General features: G+C 34.1%; 1 protein-coding gene across 29 annotated transcripts in view; it reads right to left on the reverse strand.

The window, feature by feature from the left end:
* Positions 1-20,271, reverse strand: part of BAZ2B (bromodomain adjacent to zinc finger domain 2B) — a 335,625-nt gene that overhangs the window by 157,501 nt on the left and 157,853 nt on the right. For 2 of the 29 annotated variants that reach the window (XM_056793926.1, XM_056793922.1), the window contains one exon: positions 568-686. The exons of 26 other annotated variants lie outside the window; for them this stretch is intronic. The gene's annotated coding sequence lies outside the window, so the exon portion shown is untranslated. Of the gene's footprint in view, positions 1-567; positions 687-14,865; positions 14,884-20,271 lie in introns of those variants that run through there. One more of the 29 variants, XM_056793924.1, reaches the window with a different exon arrangement.

The following is a 20,271-nucleotide window of genomic DNA, read 5'->3' on the forward strand; positions in this document are numbered from 1 at the left end:
GGAGAACAAAATCTTCAAGAATAGTCACATGGTATACAGGTATCCCATGGGACAAGTTGTTGTAGGAGCCAAATATTTATAATGTATTGTATTGTTCTTCAAGAGAGAAAATTAAAAAGGGCAAGAGAAGCTCCTTTGGCACTCAATGTATCCTAAATTTTTCTTTACCAACACCAGATTCTTTTCCTTCCCTTCCATCTGTTATAGGCTTGGTCCACTTATTTGCTATTTCTCTATTTAATGTGATTTATGTTCTTGAATTCTTAATGATAAAATACTACTGTTGTAGGCTATTTGGCACTTCAGATTAAATGTTTTATTTACATATGCATAACACCCAAATGGACGTACATAAGATGTTCATTGATCAAGCAAATGGACAAGTTGAGTGAGCTAATGGAAAGATATCATGGGGATTAGGTAGGAAGTCTAATCCAGAGGAGTTGAAGATGGAGGAGGGAGAACAGGAGACAAGAGAGTGTGCCAAGACAGTACATATATCCAAAATACTGCCAGAGTAAATGGAAGACAGAAATGCTCTACACCTAGGTGCACAGAAGGACTAACCTTGCTGGAGTAGGAATTAGTACAGATACTTCAATCAGTGAGTCCAATATCTGACAGTCAGAGAAATAGACTCCAACCCTCTGGCCCAAAAGGACAAATCAATTCCAGGGCACTAAATGCTATAGGGAGATAGAAAGTTTAGATTAAGACATGATGCCTAACCTCACAAATCTTACAATCTATTGATGGAGTTTATAAGTCCAGGAGCTGACTTAATTCTTTAGAGACTTAATGTTTGGACTGCTGAGATAGATTACATACCAACCTTGCACTAGAAGAGGAAATTTAAAGATAAAAGTTTCAAATCCATAGTGAAATAGTCCCTCTCTCACTCTAGTACTCAACAACATAGTTGTGACCATTTCAACCTCATTTCAGAAGTGATGATCACACAAAGAAATAATTAATGAAATTCAACTCTAAATTTTTAGTGCAATCACAATGCCTTTTACACAGACAGTGACACAGATGATCACAAGTTTATGCATGGCACACTTGCTGAGACCATTATTGTTAAGTCTTCCAATCTTATGAAGTCTAGTTACTTTTCTCTATATTTTGGCACTGCTGTCAATTCAAGTGATGAATTTTTCAAGACAATCAACAGATAATGGTATTGCTGTGATGAATCTGTCCATATCCTTGTAGAATTTTTCATTCTCCTCATCAGTATTCACCATGGTGAGGGCATATGTGCTAATGATGGCTGCATAACACTTCTGTTCTAAGGGCAGGCTTTGGGTCACCAGACAGTCACTAATGAGCTTTGAGACATGTGGCTGTCTGATTACAAAGCCGTTGGCTGACACCTTTCACTACAAAGTGTTCTCATCAATAAGTCTAGTTTCACCAAATGCAAAAATATTGATTTTTAACCTGGATCATTTGTGGGATACACTACCCATTCTTTTTGAGTGGTTAATGTTCTTGTCCCATGACATCCTGATACTGATGACTGCTAGCTATTTTTATTATAAAAGTTCACTTTCTATTTACTTATATACTAAAAGGATAAAAATAATCTTGTGAGATTTTTTCCAGCATATGATCTATTAAATAAGAATATTTTTCACTAGTCCTTTCTATAGGTAAAATGAACAGTTGCTTAAATTTTCAAAACAAAGCAACAACCAAGATCCTATATTATATAGATTTTTATTTCAGAATATCCAAGTGTTAATATAAAGTACAAATGAAAATCACAGAAACTACATTCTTTTCCATAGTTAAAATATGAAGTCAGGCCTTCAATAATAATTAGATAGTTTAAGTTCTCCCTAAAGTCTATAATACTTAGGGCTCAGCCCAACATGCTCTTGCCATTTTAAATAAATGTCATTATGAAAGGAGCAATTTCTATATTAAGTTCATATAATTACTCAAGCTTTTGTTACAAAATGGTTCAAAGTCTCATTATGGCATGGAGTTGGCTCTTAGCTTTGGAAATAAATGCAAGCTCCAATAAAATTTACCATGTCGAAATGACTTTTAAGTATAGGTCCAATGAAATACTATGCAATAGTTTTCTAAGGACAAGCCTATCTAAATGTGGAAACATCAATCATCAGGTTGGTCACAAGGAAACAATCATTTTGAACAGCAGGGATTTGGCACCACAAAAGAATGACCCTTCTCTCTGAGAACATGGCTACCCTCTCCGATATCAACCTCAAAATTAGGAATAAACTTTTTTTGGACTAATTTATATTTGGCGGAAGTACCATCTCAAGAGAGTAATTAGTTTCAAAATTTTATTATTGACTGTAGTATAATATGTATGTACTTGTCCTGAATTTGCCTCTAAGTTTCAAAGGCTGTACAATAGGTGCTAAATGCTAATTAAACTGGATTTGTCCTTCCAAGCAGGAAAATACCACCTTTTTAGTCTGTTCTCATATCTCAATCCATTGTAAAAACATTCTCTAAACTTTCTCCAGAATGTGCTATTTTTAAAAAAGTCTTTAAAGGTTATTATAAGTTGTATTGTATTTGTGTATATTTTGATTCATAATAAATAGAACTGAATATCAATATATCTAATGAAAATGCTTTGAAACTACTTACTTCAACCCAAAAAATGTCATTCCTTTTTATGTTTCTTTTGGTAGGGTATCTATATTCTTCTGGTTTTGCTTTTTTTTTTCACTTGCATATTCCATTGAGTTCTTTCCTCATTTGTTTATATTTATATCAGTATTTATTGTATTATATGGTATTCTGTTTTATTTGTGAACTTATCTAATCATTCCTTCATCATTGGACATTTAGGCTTCTGGTTTTTTACAATTACTTAACAATGCTAAGTATTTTGCTGACCCACATAGTTAAGAGTACAAAACTGATCAATATACTCTAGGGACAATGAATTCTAATAATAATTCCATGGTTTTTCTTAACCTGAACTGATGATTTAGACTCTATTCTTCTCTCCATGTTACCTTAAAATGGCTCATAGTCATATTCATATACAATTTTTCTGCTTATTCATATAGTTTCCCAAATTCTTTCATAGTTTATTTTGCTACCTTGAACTTGGAACTCATGAACACTCTAAAAATTCTTACTGTGCATTCCTCCCTTCAAAAAATTTTTAAATGTTAAAAAATATTGGTTTTAGAGCTCCTTGGGTAAAGGTAAATCACTACTTTTTACAATTTCCCAATGATAGAAGCACCCATTTGTTTCTTGTCTTTCAAATCTCATTTCTAGATCGGACTCCTAGGTTCTCAATTTTCTCAATCCAGGGGTGGAGTCAAGATAGAGGCTTAGTAGAAGTGAAAGCTGAAACCATTCTGACAATCCTTCCAAACCAATCTTTTAAAAAGTGCCCCAAAATGACAGGAGTCAAAAACCAGCAGCAAAATGGAATGACGGGGTTATCCCCCTACAGACAATTTGAAAAGAAGGCAGATAGAAGTACATTCATGGGATATGGGGGAACTGGGAGCAAAACTGCATACAGAGCACCTGAGACCTGACACCACCACCACACCCCTGCCTCCCTGAAGTCCCCAGGCTCTGGCAATATACAGCAGTGAGGCCTGGAAGTCCATAGAGCCGGGCCCTTTCAAGACCGCAATGCTGCAGTAAAGACCTATGCTCAGTGCAAGATAGCTCACAATGTCTAGCCCTGGGAGCCATTAGCAGATGAGACAGAATCATCAGCTTTCAGAATTCCCAGTCATCAAGCAAAAAAAAAATGCTGGGAAAAAGAGCAAACAGCAAAAAACTTATTTAACCCTCAAAAATTTCTATGAGAACAAAGAGCAGAGCACTTTAACTCTAAAGCTGGAAGGAACTTCTGAAGTCATCTACTCTAACACTTTCATTTTGTAAATGAGGAAACAGGTCAAGAAAGGTTTGGTGAATTTTCTAAAGCTATGAAGACAAGTAGCATTTGAAATGGGATCTGAACGCAAGTCCTCTTTCTCCAATACCAGAGAGTGCTCTTTCCACTGCATCCCCACAGTACATCAATTTTTCAAGGTATATAAACCAAGATGATGTGCTTTTCTAGATATCAAAATTAAGTTATTATTAGTTCTACCTACTATTTCTGTAGGTTGACACTAGTACTGTTTATATTGGACATTTTGTACTTCCCTTTCATATAATCTTGTTTTTTCTCTCTATTCCATTTTTGAGTTTTGATGTGGACACTTAAGATCAATATGAATGTATGTCTACCGATGAAAATAATTATACTTAATAAAATAAATAAGGTAACTGCTCACTTTACCCTTCAATTTAAAATTTAAATATACTTGATCAATTTATTACTTAAATTATAATGATATCAAATCTGGCCTTAGACACTTCCCAGCTGTGTGACCCTGGGCAAGTCACTTGACCCCCATTGCCTAGCCCTTACCACTCCTCTGCCTTGGAGCCAATACACAGTATTGACTCCAAGATGGAAGGTAAGGGTTTAAAAAAAAATTACAACGATAACAAGCACTAAAAATAAAAGTTCTGTGATACGTATTAATGAGGATCAACAAAGAAATGTACAAACTATGTAAAGTATGCAAAAAAGTTTTACAAAAAATGATGCTTATATGAAGTTTAAGTAACACCAAAATGAACTTTAATTCCTTTGACATGTTACATATATGAAAGCTGTACTTGGACTGTTAAACAGGTGTCTATGATAATGAAAGGCAGTCAAGAATTATAGATTTAATCCTAGATATGTCTTCTAATTCAGCTAAGTGCTACCTATGGTTTTAGAGAAATCACATCTTTTCCCAATATTTCAATTTTCTCACCTGAAAAAAAAAAGATTTGGAATAGATAAACTATACCATTTCTTCTGTTAATCCTAGGAACCCATATAACATATCCATATACACATCTCTGTTGAGCTATTGGTAGTGAAAATACCTGAATCTCATACTATGTAACCTGAAACCAACAAGCTAGTTTTAATAGACAAGTTTATATTAATTATTTGAATAAATTTTCAAAATTCTAGATTTCACATAATATGGAAGCTTTCTGCTTACTTGGTGATTACTCTAATTTCAAATCAAATATCAGTCTGCAAATATAAATGAATACCCAAAGCAGAAAGGATGATAGTTAAATTACAGCCTTTCATTAAGAAGACATGGGGTAACTTTATTTTATATCTTGAAAATATGGCAGTCAAATATACAATTAGTAATTACAATAAGAAAATCTAAATCTCCCTAGGAAAAAAGTATAGAAATAAACCTGAATGTTAAAATATTTTGCTAGACTTCAAAAGCTGAAGTTATTGAGAATTTTACCTTACAAGTTTAGCAGGCAAGTACCACAGCACAATTTACACTAGATGCAAAAGGGTGTTAAGAGTGACAGGAAATGGTAAATTAAACTATTTTTGGTTTATCATTATCACTCCTGCTCTCCATTAAAATAGACATTTAAATAGGTTGAAGTTACATCTTCATTTTAGTCTATAGGAAGCTGTTTATTCTAAACAATACTTCAGAGCTTGATAATTGGGAATACATTGTTTAAAAAATCTCACAACTTTACACATGCAATGGTAATATTTTTCTATATATGCCAGTGGACAAAGCTATAGTACAAAAATTGAAGAAAAATTTAGCAATTTCAGTCAGTAAAATATTGTAAACCCAGCTACTCTTTTTCAAAAACTATAGATATGTTCATTTCTGGATCACCTGTCAGGGATTTTACATACTATTATGTATTATTCTGAACACGTTCAATTCTTTGCCACTTCTAGACTGTTCAGCACAAGATTTTCTATAATTGCAATACCCCTCTCCCCCTCAGTCTCTGCCAATCAATATCCTGATAACTTTCCTTCAGAGCTAAGCTCAAATACCAAGTGAAACCCTTCCCCCACACACACACCTGCTCAAATGCACCATGAATGCTCACAGCAGGGGGATTAAATCTCTAGGCACCATATACACATCATATGCTCATCCCTTTCTTATTTTTATTACACATGTCCCAAAATTATTAGTGCTGGCTTAAGCTTTAACAACTTACAAAATCTATAAACCACAAATTTACAAAAACTACATTTAAGTTTAATTACTTTGTTTCATACTTGGGTTTGTGAATTTTGAATATCTTATTTTAGATTTTAAAATGATGGTGCACCCTATCATTATGTGTTGCATGTGAGTCAATCTCTGGATGACCCTTTCTTAGACTGGTGGTGGTAGAGGAGGTCCTCTTGCTTGGCTATCTCAGTCCCTTGGGGGAAAAAAAGTCTATTATATTTTTTCTTGTGAAGGTCACACCATAATTATTATGTTTTCATAAAAAACACTTTATTCTTTGTATGATTTCAAGGCTAGAGACACAAATGCAATCTTTTCAGCAACTAAGTCTGACAAGGCACTGAATTAAACCTTGAAGGATGATAGGGCTTTTAAAAGGCAAAGGTGGGGAGAGATAACCTGTAAAGGCATAGCAAAAAGAGGATTCAATGCTATGTACAAGGATCAGACCATAAACCAATTGGGTTTGAATGTAGAGTACATGAAAGAGAGAAGTAAATGTGCTTACTGAGCGTGAAAAATATAAATTGGACCTAGATTGCAAAGGGCTTTAAGTGTCCAGGTAGAAATGCATCTTCTCATCTTAATATTTCTCCTTACACCTGATACTCTGTACTTGTACATACAAAAGGCTCATATATTGAGACTGATTAATATTTTAGAGATCATCTAAATCTAGCATTCTTAATTTACAGATAAGAAGAGATCTATCGAGGTTAAATGATTTGATCATGATCACACAAGCAATAAAGTAGCTGATCAAAAATGAGAACCCAGACATCATAAAAGCAAATTCAGATTTTTCCACTAGTCTTCACTGTCATCTTTGTTTTTTTTATAAAAATGCTATTGAGAATTTTAAAGAAAACAAAAAACACAGTAAAATCTAATTATAAAATGCCTTATTATACAATAAATCTGCTTTTACTGCCAGTCAAATCACACCATCTTTATACAAAATGATATTGCATTTTTTTAATGTGACATGAAGTCAGAAACATGGATACCATGCTGAACAAGAACTTGTAAGTCTGCTACATATCAGTCCATCAGTTGGAGAAAGAAGGGTAATCAATTAACTGCTAAACAGTTACTAAAGGCCTACTATGTGTTAAGGACTGTGCTGAGTGTTAGAGAGAAAATACAATAATGAAAGAGTCCTCTTCTAAATTACTGTGCCTGGAGAGATAACATATTTTCAAAGTTTATATAAAACAAAGTAAATACAACTTAGCAAATATATATGAAGTCAGCATAAAGTATAATTGTTTTAATTATTGGAAATATGTGCCAAGTAATATAGAATTTGCTTTTTTAAATACTGAAATTGTCAATATTGAGATCATGGAAAGATAGGTGCACCAATATACTGCTGAAAATGCTAGGACCTGGTCCCAGAAGTGTTGTTCTACGAAAATATTTGGAGTTCGGCTAGGAAAAACAACTAATTTATAAACACCCTTTGATCCAGTGACCACAATAGAAGGAAAATACCTCAAGGACAGAAAAAGTTCCATATGCATAGCAACATTTCAGAGGAGAGCAAAAGTCTAAAAACATGTGAACCCCAGTGGAAAGGAAATGGCTTAAAAGAACCATGGTATATGAATGTAATGGAAAATTACTGTGTGATAGAAACTTGGGAAGACTTGTATCAACTGATACAAAGAAAAGTAAGTAGAACCAAGAAAATATATCCATAAGATAACCAAACTAAATTAAAAACAATACTAAGAGATATCAGAATTCAGATCAATGCCTTCCTATATTTTTTCATACTTACTATACAAAGTATTATACAATAACTACTCTACTCTGACCAATACAGAAGAAACATAGGAAGAGTTGAAAGTATGGAAAATCTGAGGGTTCAAGATTCTGATACATATTGACCATTTTATTCTGAATAAATCACTCAACTTTATCGCCCAGCATAATTTTCTAAGACGTTAAGTTATAGAGAATTTGCTAACCACCACTGTTGAGGGAGTTTCCTCACATGGAATTTCATTAACTTATGAAATCATGTCTCAAACAGAAAAAGTTTTTGTTTCAAAGAAGAGTTCATTGGAGGAAAGCTTTATCAGGAAAGGATGATGATGTGTTAAAAGACAATACAATTTTTTAAAGAAAAAAGATATCCCAAAATATAATAAACAGATATATAACAGGTCAACATTTTAAAATATCAAAGCACAATCCTAATTGCCATTTTTTAAGATTAATATCTGTTCCTCAGAAGGATAATAATGACCATTTTGGTTTTACATCTGTCCATGTTCACACCTATCACTTTTCCTTATCAGTGACCTTGAATACTGACAGCTGGTCAGTGAAATCCTGGACAGGTGTGAACAATGACAACCGAAAGAACAGACAATATTAATGTCTGGGTGCAAATACTATGTTAGTTGCCTCCTATGTTCAAATTGCCATTAGCTCTTTAAATATGCAAGGATAAACCTTTCTCAGGAATGACTTCCCCAAAAGATCCCCTTAAACTAACCATGTTCCAAATTCCCTGTCAGAGTTGAAACATGAAAAGTTAAACATTGGAACATAATTATAAACTTCCTTAGTAACAAGCTCAAGAGACTCAAAAGGCAAAAGAAAAGGAAAGGAAAGGAAAGGAAAGGAAAGGAAAGGAAAGGAAAGGAAAGGAAAGGAAAGGAAAGGAAAGGAAAGGAAAGGAAAGGAAAGGAAAGGAAAGGAAAGGAAAGGAAAGGAAAGGAAAGGAAAGGAAAGGAAAGGAAAGGAAAGGAAAGGAAAGGAAAGGAAAGGAAAGAAAAGAAAAGAAAGAAAAAAGTAATCTTCTGAAAACTGCTTTGATGCTACTTCTTGACTTTTGTTTATTAGGAAAAACGTGCAGGGAGATTCCATAAGTACTTTTACTTTATTTCAAGTTCTGATAAAGATTTCATACTCATTACTTCATATATCTACCAGAGAATTTAATATTTATTTTTACTAAGTTTAATAACTGATAGTAAGAAAAAAAAAAGTTGTTGGCTAGTCATTTTTTATCCATATCTGACTCTTCATGACCACATTTGGGGTTTTCTTGGCAAAGATCCTGGAATAGTTTGCTATTTCCTTCAGCTTATTTTGCAGATGAGGAAACTGAAGTAAAACAGGGTTAAATAGCTTGCCCAGGGTTATATAGCTAATAAGTGCCTGAGGCACTTTGAACTCAGCAAGGTGACTCTTCCTGATTCCAAACCTGGTACTCGATCCACTGCACCAGCCAGGTACATAAAATTACTTAGTCCCTAATGAGAAAAATAGAAACAAACAACTGGCTGGGTGTTAGCAAAGTCAAAACAACCCCTAAATACTTCCAGGGTAGCACAAAACATATGGAACAGGGCTCAAACAACCAACAAGCATTTGTTACTATATGCCAGTGACTTGCCCACGGTCACATAACTAGTCAGTGGAATTTTAGTCTAAATTCACAATTCCAAATTGCTTACTCTTTCCACATCTCCTACCTGAAAACAGGAAAGACAGAAAGGGGTCAGGGTGAAAAAAGTTTAAATGCCAAACAAAGAATCTTATATCTGATCTTAAAGCTAATAGGGGGCCACTAGGGTTTATTGAGTTGAAGGATGACATGATCAGACCTATTTTTTTTAACTATCTAGAGATGGGTTACTTAGGGGGAACACAGAAAGTCAGGAGGCCAATTAGAAAGCAGTTGCATTAATTGAGATCAAAGGTTAAGAGGGCTCAAAATAAGGTGGTAGTTCTTTGAATGGAAAGAAGGGATGTGAAAGTAGATGCAATAGTTTGACAACAGATATGGAAGACAAGTGAGAATGTCAAACAGAAGATGACCTTAGAATTATTAACCCAGAAACCCAAGAGCATGATAGTGCCCTTGAAAGTAACATGGGAGTTTTGAAGAGTGGAGGGTTTGTGACAAAAAGTAATGAGTTCTGTATTGGTTAATCTAATTTAAAACAATAAAGAAGAGAATCAAATTATCAGTATCAAAAATAAAAAGGGGGATGTCACCTCTAATGAAGAAGAAATTAAGGCAATTGTAAGGAGCTATTTTGCCCAATTATATGATAATAAATGAGCATCTAGGTGAAATGGATGAATATTTACAAAAATATAAATTGCCTAGATTAACAAAAGAGGTAAAAGAGTACTTAAATAATTCCATTTCAGAAAAAGAAATTGAACAAGCCATCAAGGAACTCCCTAAGAAAAAAATCCCCAGGACCAGATGGATTCACAATTGAATTCTATCAAACATTTAAAAAACAACTAATCCCAATACGATAGAAACTCTTTGACAAAATAAGCAAAGAATGAGTCCTACCAAATTCTTTTTATGTAACAAATATGATACTGATACCTAAGCCAGGAAGACCAAAAACAAAGAGAAAAAACTACAGACCAATCTCCTTAATGAACATTGATGTAAAAATCTTAAATAAAAAACAAGGAGTTCTACATCCTATTCTTATTTCTGACTAAGTTCATTTTGTCTTTCTAGGACTCAGTTTCCTTATTTGTAAAAAGCTAGTTTTGGAACTAGGTCAAACATGTCAAACTCAAGGACTTGAAACAGGTTAAATTATAATTGTGAAATATTTCACAAAAGTAAAATACAATAGAACACCACATTAATCTGTGGTTTTCTAAGTCAATAAGCAGTCCATGGGGATCATTTTTCTTAGTTAAACACCATTGCACTAAATGAAAGCTAAGGTCTCTCTTGGGTTAATAATTCTATTGTTTTAAAAGTCTGTCAAAAAAAAGTTGGAAAAATGCATCTATTGTGTAAAGTATGATACAGGCATAGTATAATTTAAGTTTTAATTTTTTTTTCAATTTGTGTTTCCAAAGGCCAGTCCACTGTTTATGGAGTCAAAGAGGAGTTATATCCTGAAATCTCTGTGATCCAAAAAACAAGACACCAATATTTATAAAAAATTAAAATTTACCCCAAGGTGGGGGGAGGGGAGGGAAATAATATGATTCTTGTAACCAAGGAATAATATTCTAAATTGACTAAACAAAATTTTCAAAAAATAAAATAAAATAAAACCAGTGTGTCTAGGTATACAGAAACTTTTAGTCAATTTCTTGATAGAAAGTTTTTTTTTTTAAGTCAGGATTATCTTATTTTTTTCAAGTCTCCATTACCTAGCATAGTATTTAATGATGCTTGGTGAATAAATGGTAGGATTCTCTATTTCCTAATTCTCTACAACAGATGTTTTTGATGCATGAGGTACAATTATCTTTATGATGACCTATTTGCTTATGCTTATCTGGAATACTACAAGGCTTGATGACCTGGAGTTCATAAAATTATTTTCCTCACCTTTGTGAGGCACAAAATATCTTACTCTTTTGTTCACCTCTCTCAAGAATCTAAGAGCCTTGCTATCATTAAGTTACAGCTTTACATCTTCCACTTTCACTTATAGCAATAATGTTAATATGGATCCAGTTTTGTTTCTCTGATACTCTGTCAAGTTAATAGTCACTAGACAAAAATTTCATATTTTCACATTTTATAGTTCTTTTAATAGTGATTCTTAGCATTGTTGTTGCTCGATCACATACAACTCTTTGTGATCCTGTGGACCACAGCACACCAATACTGTCCCATAGGCTTTTCTTAGCAAAGATACTAGAGTGATTTGCCATATCCTTCTTCAGTGGATTAAGGCAAATGAACATTAAGTGACTTATCACACATCTAGAAAGTATCTGAAGCCATTTGGGGGCTGAGGTCTTCCTGACTCCAGACCCTGTGTTCTATCCACAGAGATATTTCCCGCCTCTAATTCCTAGCATAGCAGTTCCCTTTTTTCCTACTATCATTACTATATAAATAGAGGGTGTTGAATAAAACTAAGGGCAATTTTATTCTAATGTCTGAATTCTTGTACATGGCCAGATTTCTGGTGATGAACTTGTCCATAATTAATTACATTGGTCTTTAAAAGTCAATCATAGGGGACAGCCAGGTAGCTCAGTGGATTGAGAGCCAGGCCTAGAGACAGGAGGTCCTAGGTCCAAATTTGACCTCAGACACTTCCCAGCTGTGTGACCCTCGGCTAGTCACTTAACCCCCATTGCCTAGCCCTTACCACTCTTCTGCCTTGGAATCTATTGATTCCAAGATAGATGGTGAGGTTTAAAAAAAAAAAAAGCCAATCATAGATGGTTACTAGGACCTTAAATGAAGACTTTCAAAACTTGAAAAACCTACCAGAGCTTGTAGAGCCAGTTCTGCCATGACATGTGTTCCCCAAAAACACTGCCCTATGCAAAACTGAGCAATCAAAATCACAGAGCTTATGGAGAAAAACAAAGTTAGGGGAACTCACCTCAAAAACTTTTATCAGTGGTACATTTAGAAAAAAAAAAGAAAGGAACCTCATTAAAACAGTAGCATAAATGTCAAATGGTTATGAAATCCACAAAACTACAATACATAATCCCAAAGGGCTATGTGGGAAAATCTCTCACAGTTTGGATAGGCCAAAACTCCAGGCCTAAGGGTGCTATAGAGGAAGTAAAGGGGTTTGGCAAACCATCTCTTCTCAATCTACAGCTCTTACCAAAGGACCAAAAGATATATTGACAAAGACCATAAGCTTTAGTGTGGAAGTGGATACTGGATAGGTGGCAATTTTGAGTTATTGTGAAATAGTAGAGTGTTCTGTGTTCTTATTTGTTTGAGAAAGAAATTTTACAACAACACACACAAAATCAAAATAATCTCTAAGAAATGAATTACATTGGAACGAAACATTTTTAAAACAAGTATCATAATACAATGGACTGTTCTGTTGACTTAACCTTCAAGAAATGATGGTCACTGCTATGCAAAGATCAGGCATTGAAGGAGTTCTCTGGAAGAATAAATTATGTACTGCAGGAAAAGAAATTTTCTTTGATAAATTATTTCACACTAAATTATACAAATTAAGTAAGACCTCTGATCAAGGAAATAATGTTGGAATGAGGGGAGAAAAGATCTGCAAGATATCACAAAATTCATCTAAATTTCTTGAATCAGCTATAAGCAGAATACCTGAATAGAGTATGACTGCATCATAAAGATGCAATTAGTACATAAAGTAGATGTCTCAAACTTCATTATATGAATATGTATAAAATTGTTTACTTGTTGCATATTTGTGGCATCATTGAGGAACCTAATACAAATCCCCCAAATAAAAAAAAATTAGAAAAAGAATATAATCATTGACTAAATTAAATTTTAAAACATTTATAGAAAAATGTTTTGTGTTATCTATGGCAGGTGAGGAATATGGAGGAAAGATTAATGCAGGTAGAATATGGACCGATAAAGGTAAAATGTTCCTTTCCAAATAAAATAGAAGTAAATGGCAAGATGATTTAATATAATAAAAATTATATTGTGTTTAACTTTTCAGGAAAGCACTGAGTAAAAGGAAATTATAAATATACAATCAGTCATTCTCTTCTAGGGCCTAAACATAAATTAAAGGGTGATTATTTTTTTTATTACAAAAGGCTTTCTTTTTAGGAAGAATTTATCAAAGAGCTCCTGTTCTAAGAAGTCTTACTGTTTAATCAGTAATACCATAAGTATTTGACAAGAGTGATATATGGGAAGGAAAAAAGGAAAACCTAAATCTAAAGAGCTACAGGAAGAACTATCCAGATAGTGGCATGGAAAAAAAATGGGGGTGTGTGTGTGTGGAATCAATCAATAAGCATTTCTTAAGCATCTACTACATTCTTAACACTAGCACTGTGCTAGAACTTGGGATACAGTGACAAAAGTAAAGAAGTCCCTGCCTTCAAGGTATGTATATTCTATTGAGGGGATACAACATGTGTGTGTGTGTGTGTATATATATATGTATATGTTATGTGCTATATGTGTATGAATATATTGTACCATCTTGCTGCCCTACATGACTTTGTATACATTAATTAAACTCTCAATGCCTTAGGCTACTTTCTAAGACTCAAAGTTGCAGAACCAATGATGATTTGAATTGTTAGGAGATTCCCTCCAGGAGTTCTCTATATCATTAAATTGTAAGGTCTAGAACAAAAATCAAAAGGGATTTACTGAAATAACTTTACTGAAATAACACTAGAAGTATAAGCCAGAACAGGGCCGGAGTTAAAAATCCTACCTTCGCCAATTATTAGCTGTATATATGGCCTTGGATAAAAAGTATACACTCTCTATGCTTTGGGTACTTTATCTCAAGTTAAGATCCTAGAATTTTATACACAGATAAGGGACAATCTAGTTCAAACCCAGTATTTTCCTTAACCAATCAGCTTGGGTTGTTATAGAATCATATGAGACATTGTATATACATAACTGAGGAAATGTAGCACTGAAGTTTTCATAGTATCTCTTAAGCAATTATCATATTCTATTCTATGTAATGTTTGTGTATGTTATCTTTTATAATAACTCTTTAAGATCATGGACTCCTTGAAGCAGCTGTAGAGTTAAAGAAAAATCACTTGATTTAAAGTCAAGAGATCTGAGTTGAATCTTGGTTCTAAAATTTAGTATCAGTCCAATCTTTAGCAAAGTGAATTTATCTCTATGTTCCTCAATCTTCCTCATTTGTATGACGGGAATAACACAGACAACTGCCTATCTCACAATCCCTTTTGTGAACCAAATGAGAATATAGAATCTGAAAATCACCTATAAATGTTATTAGTATGAAGGGATGAATCAATTTCTCATTAATAATAAAAGATAGAGAGAGAAGTCTACCTCGAACCTATATTGGTTGTTGATCCTCTGATAAGTTTTGACCCTCGGTGTTCTAGACACTTTCCCTCATGTAGAGTTTCTTAAGCTATGAAAAATGGAAATCACAGGTGAGGAGAGGGGGAGAGAGAGGGGGAGAGAGAGAGAGAGAGAGAGAGAGAGAGAGAGAGAGAGAGAGAGAGAGAGAGAGAGAGAGAGAGAGAGAGAGAGAGAGAGAGAGAGAGAGAGAGCACATTATAGCCATTTTACAGATGAAGAAACTAGGAGCTCAAAGATGAGCTCAAAGACATTGATTTGCCTATGCTAATGATTTTAATCTAAACCACCTATTTAAACTATATCACAATGATTTTTAAAAAGTGGATAAGATACTGAAACATTTGTATTGAAGTAAAACAACTCTACTGCATAAAACATTAGTAAAGAGTAAATTAGGAAATTAGTAATAGTATATCATTAAATTAGTCTGGTTTCTAAAATGTGCCTAATTTATAACTGGAAATTGTTTTGGCATTAAGTCAATTCAATTCCTGCTTTTAAAGCCATACTCTTATTTATATCCTTCTCACCCTCAGGAATGGATTTCTCTACTATGTGGATGTTAATTCTTAATGAACAATTCTGTATAATAATAAATTAATTATAATCTGCTTAAACATAGTTAAGCCTTATATGCACAATCCCTGGATTCTTAAAAACATATAGAATGAAATTTTATATAATAATTCTATTTTTCTATTTCCTTACACTTTAAAATAGAAGATATTCTCCCATTAAGGGGTAGCTAGGTGGTGCAGTGGGTAGAGCACCAGCTCTGGAATCAGAAAGGCCCCTGTTCAAACCTGGCCTCAGACACTTGCTGTATGACTCTAGGCAAGTCACTTAGCACTTTTTATCTCATTTTCCTTGTCAGTAAAAAGAGCTGGAGAAGGAAAAGGAAAACAATTCCAGTATCTTTGTCAAGAAAACCACAAAGAAGAGGGCAGCTGGGTGGCTCAGTGGATTGAGAGTCAGGCCTAGAGACAGAAAGTTCCAGGTTCAAATCTGGCCTCAGACATTTCCTAACTGTGTGACCCTGGGCAAACTACTTAACCCCCATTGCCTTAGCCCTTACTGCTCTTCTGCCTTGGAAGCAATACATAGTATTAATTCTAAGAGAGAAGGAAAGGGTTTTAAAAAAACAAAATACAAAGGGAGTCACAGAGTCTGGCATGACTGAAACACATGAACAAAAAAGTTGCCTCCAGTCTATCAGAAAATAAAGCTAAAGAAAGTAGTGCAGGTAAGAACATATGTCCATAGATTTAGAGCTAGATGAGAATTTGAAAGCTATCTAGTCCAACTGTCTCATTTTATAGATGAAGAAACTGGGGCTGAGGAGGTTAAGTAACTTGACTAAGGTCACATGGGTAGAAAATATCCTCTGATTATTCCACATCTAGCACCCTCTCTATTGTACCACAATGTGTCTAGATTTTTTTAAATGTACTATATGAATAAAGAGAGATTTTGGAGAACTACACCAATTAGGGAGGTATTAGAGAAAAGAAAAAAAGAAAAGCAGAATTTTCAGTCGATTATTTATTCTTTTTTCTAAAGTTTTAAGTAATTCTTTTAGGGAAAAGGAGACATAAAAGAGAAACAAAGATATAGGCAGAAACTAATAGAATCAAAGAAACCAATTGGCTCTTAGAATGAATTTTGCTTTCTAAAATAATCTATGAACAAACTGCTTTTTAGAATAGGACTGACTTGAAACCAGTGTTGTTTTATATTTTCCTTTCCTTTCTATGACAGGAGAAAAAAAGTTAACTTCCCAAAAGCACTTTGTTTCAAGATGACTACTCTCAAATGGTCTTGAAAGTGGACAGGTTCAAAAAAAAAGTTAAGTTAAAGTTAAGCCCACTTTATTTCTTAAAACAATGCCTCAGCTGAAGTTATTCTGTCTAAAACAAAATTTCTGATACATATAGAAATAAACCAAATCCTATCATGGAAAGTTTCCAATCTCCAGCTGAATGTACAATTATTATTCTTAAGAAAATAAAATTACAGAATTTAAGAATATAGATAACCCCTTAGAGTTTATTGTAATGAATTTGCTTCCTTTGTTCATCTGGTTAACCTATGTGCCCTTAAGTAATATGGAAGGATTTACCTACCATGTATATTAGAAATTTTAATCTTCAAGTTTGTACACTTAAAGCTCCCCAGTTACAGAAATCCCAGATCCTTCAGGATTAGATTTCACAAAATATATTATGATTTTTCTCATCTGTGCTAGCATATCTCATAAGATCTGAAGTAAAGCTATAAGTGTTTCAAAATTGAGATGGGTAATCCTTGATAAACAAATCACGGAGTAACAATTATTCCATCTATCAGAGTAGTCTCTAACAAGGAATTCATATCTTCAGCAAGCACAGCAAATCCTGCATGCAAACATCAGGAATGGTACTCCTGGAGACCAACAGAAATATCATGTGGAGAAAGGAAGGAGAGATGGGGAGAGAGACCAGGTCAAAAAACTAATATACTGATAGACATTTCTTTACAGTCAAGGCTACCACAGCCATTTGGTAGCTTCCTTTTTAAACTTATCAATTCTTCATAATTGCCCCCCCCTCCCCAGTTGATCAATTAGTCTATTTCTAGCATTCATTTCCCTGATGACATCTCTATTAGTATTATATAAACTCACACCCAACCTTGGGTCTATCCATTCTTTCTTAATTCTTTAGAGACATATTCCATCTCTCTGTTTCACCATAATACAACACTGCTAAAATATTGGTTTTTAATGAGAAACCCAGTGTAAGAGAAGGTAAATTACTTGACAGATCACTCATAGCTAATAAGCAAAGAGGCAGAATCTGAATTCAGGATTTCCTGACTCATATTCAGTATTCTGTCTGTAATTCCATGGGTCTTTGTTTCCTAGAAGAGACTAGGTCATTAAAGTAGCTTTCAATTTTCCAAAAGTGTAATCTAGAACATTTTTCAACTCTTTTTTAATTCTGGGCCCAAATCATTGTCCATTTGTATTTTCTGTCTCAAAAAGACATTTGACAATCTAGACAGCCCTTTTTCAAACCATTTTCATCAGGCAAAACTCTTGACTGCTTATAGAACTCTTCCTAAAGGCTCCATAATGTCTTGGGATCAATGCAAAAAGCACAATGCCATAATAACAAAACAACAACAAAAACAAAAACAAGATAAACTGGAGGACTTCACTTGGACTTAAGACTCTGTTCTGAATCACCTTCATTTATGTTAAGATAATCTTTGGGGAGTATCTACTTCCCTGTTTTATGCCATGTCAGAGTTATCAAAATTATCAAGAGTGTTGAACAAACTATTTCTGTTGTAATGTCTTTCCAGGAATCTTGAATGATTTTATGTATAACTAAGATATATCTTGTGGAATATAGCCTTTTGCTCTACTGAATGAAATATTTTAAAAAAAATAAATAATAAACATAATGTAATCTTGTGCTCTCTAAATCTTTCAAATGAGAGATGGTAAAGATGTGGTTCATTGTGGATTATTACTTGCAAAAGACTGCCTCTTCCTTACTAATCTCTTCAAAGGATGTTCTCAGTTTGTATGCAGGTGATTCACAAAGACTTTTGTAGAGATAGGAAAGCAGACTTAAAGGCCAGTAATTTTTAAAACATTATCTGGGTTGCCATTTTTTGTATTAATAAGGTATAAGGTTTTCCCCACATTCTTATCTCTCTTTCATAAACCTAGTGAATTGATCATCAATGCCCTCACAGTAGTGTCACCTCTAGCATAAATGTTCTGCTGTTCAAATTTTTTAAAGAGTGATTTCTACTTCTACCATTGAAGAACATTCAGCACTATGATATTAGAACATAAATGTGGCAAGTCTATTGTTTTTGAAGGTCAAACAGTATATTATAAAAATTTTTGCAGATATTTCATTTTTTTCTTTTTCTTCCCTTATTCTATTTTTCACCCCTAAATATTATTAAAAAAAAAATAAAACCCTTGCCTTCCCTCTTAGAATCAATACTGTGTACTGGTACTGATGCAGAAGAATGGTAGTGTGACTTGCATTGGTTCACACAGACAGGAAGTATCTGAGGCCACATTTGAACTCAGAACCTTTGGTCTCTAGGCCAAACTCTCAATCCACTCAGTCTCCTGGTCTCCCCCCCAGCCCCATGCCCCAGACCCCCACAAAATGTTCTCGGTTTAACTTTCCACTACTCCTCTTTACTTTGCAAGGAGAATCTACTGATACTCAACATTTTTCTTTGAAAATTTTATTAACAAGAATATATAGTGTTACCTTTGGTCACTATCTTTCTGCTTGACAAATAATTCAAGTGTTTGCTGACTGCAAAACTCTACAGGATGTTTTGATCTCCTTTTTTTGGCCACTGAACTTATTATAAATGACGTCAATGTTATTCTGTAGTACATTTCCCATTATTTTTAGCCTAAGTACTTCATTATGGCAGAAGAAATCAAGAAACACCTCCAACACATTTCACTGCCCCTTCACTGTAAACTTATGGGAAGATATGAGTAAGGATTCACTCAGGAAGAATAGGCATGCATGGCTTATAATCAGTATCACTCAAAATAGGAGTATTATACAAATTCATTTGAGTATGATTTGATATAACTATCTGGTCTGCTCACTTGTTTCTTCATATTTGGCATCCAGAAAATGAGGGAGGAGGGGAACAAGATCTTTTAGCACAAAGGCCCCTGGATTTCAATATTCAAGATAAAAAGCAAAGGGGGGGTTGGAATTCTGGGTTCTTTCTAGTATATTCTGGCCCTAAACTCACAACCACACTCAGGAAAGTTTAAGCAAAATGGGAGAAAAACTGAGAAAAAGAAAACTTCCCAGGATGAAGTAGTCAGAGGCATTCTCAGAAAGACATTAATCTTCTGGCAACCTTCTAGATTTGCTCCCTCCTACCTCTACAATCAGCATTACTCCTTTTTTCCCCACTTTCCCTTTCTTAGTACAGATTCTGCTGAACAGACTTCCTATTAGGATTTTGATAGCATTTCTCCCTCCTTGGGCAGTTCATTACTAAAGGTTTCTAGGGTTTGGTTTTGTTTTTTATACTTTCATCTCACAAATTGACTCACCACACAACCAGTCTCTTGATTCTAGGCCTCAGAAAAATTTGCAAAGTTGGGAGGGTTAAACTTGAGGGGCCTAACAAGATTGAAGAGGCAGAGATGTCTCAAAGTTCAAGGCTCCCTCGAAATCACTATTCATTTCTAAAATATACTCATCAAAACTAAACCTACTTTAAAAATACTGAAAGGGGTAAAAGTAATCTGTAATCAATTATTAGTGAACATCACAGGATCACAGATATATGCCAGAAAAATGGCTAAGTGTCTACCTAGTT

This window comes from Monodelphis domestica, chromosome 4 (assembly GCF_027887165.1).
Source record: "Monodelphis domestica isolate mMonDom1 chromosome 4, mMonDom1.pri, whole genome shotgun sequence".
Classification (NCBI taxonomy): domain Eukaryota; kingdom Metazoa; phylum Chordata; class Mammalia; order Didelphimorphia; family Didelphidae; genus Monodelphis; species Monodelphis domestica.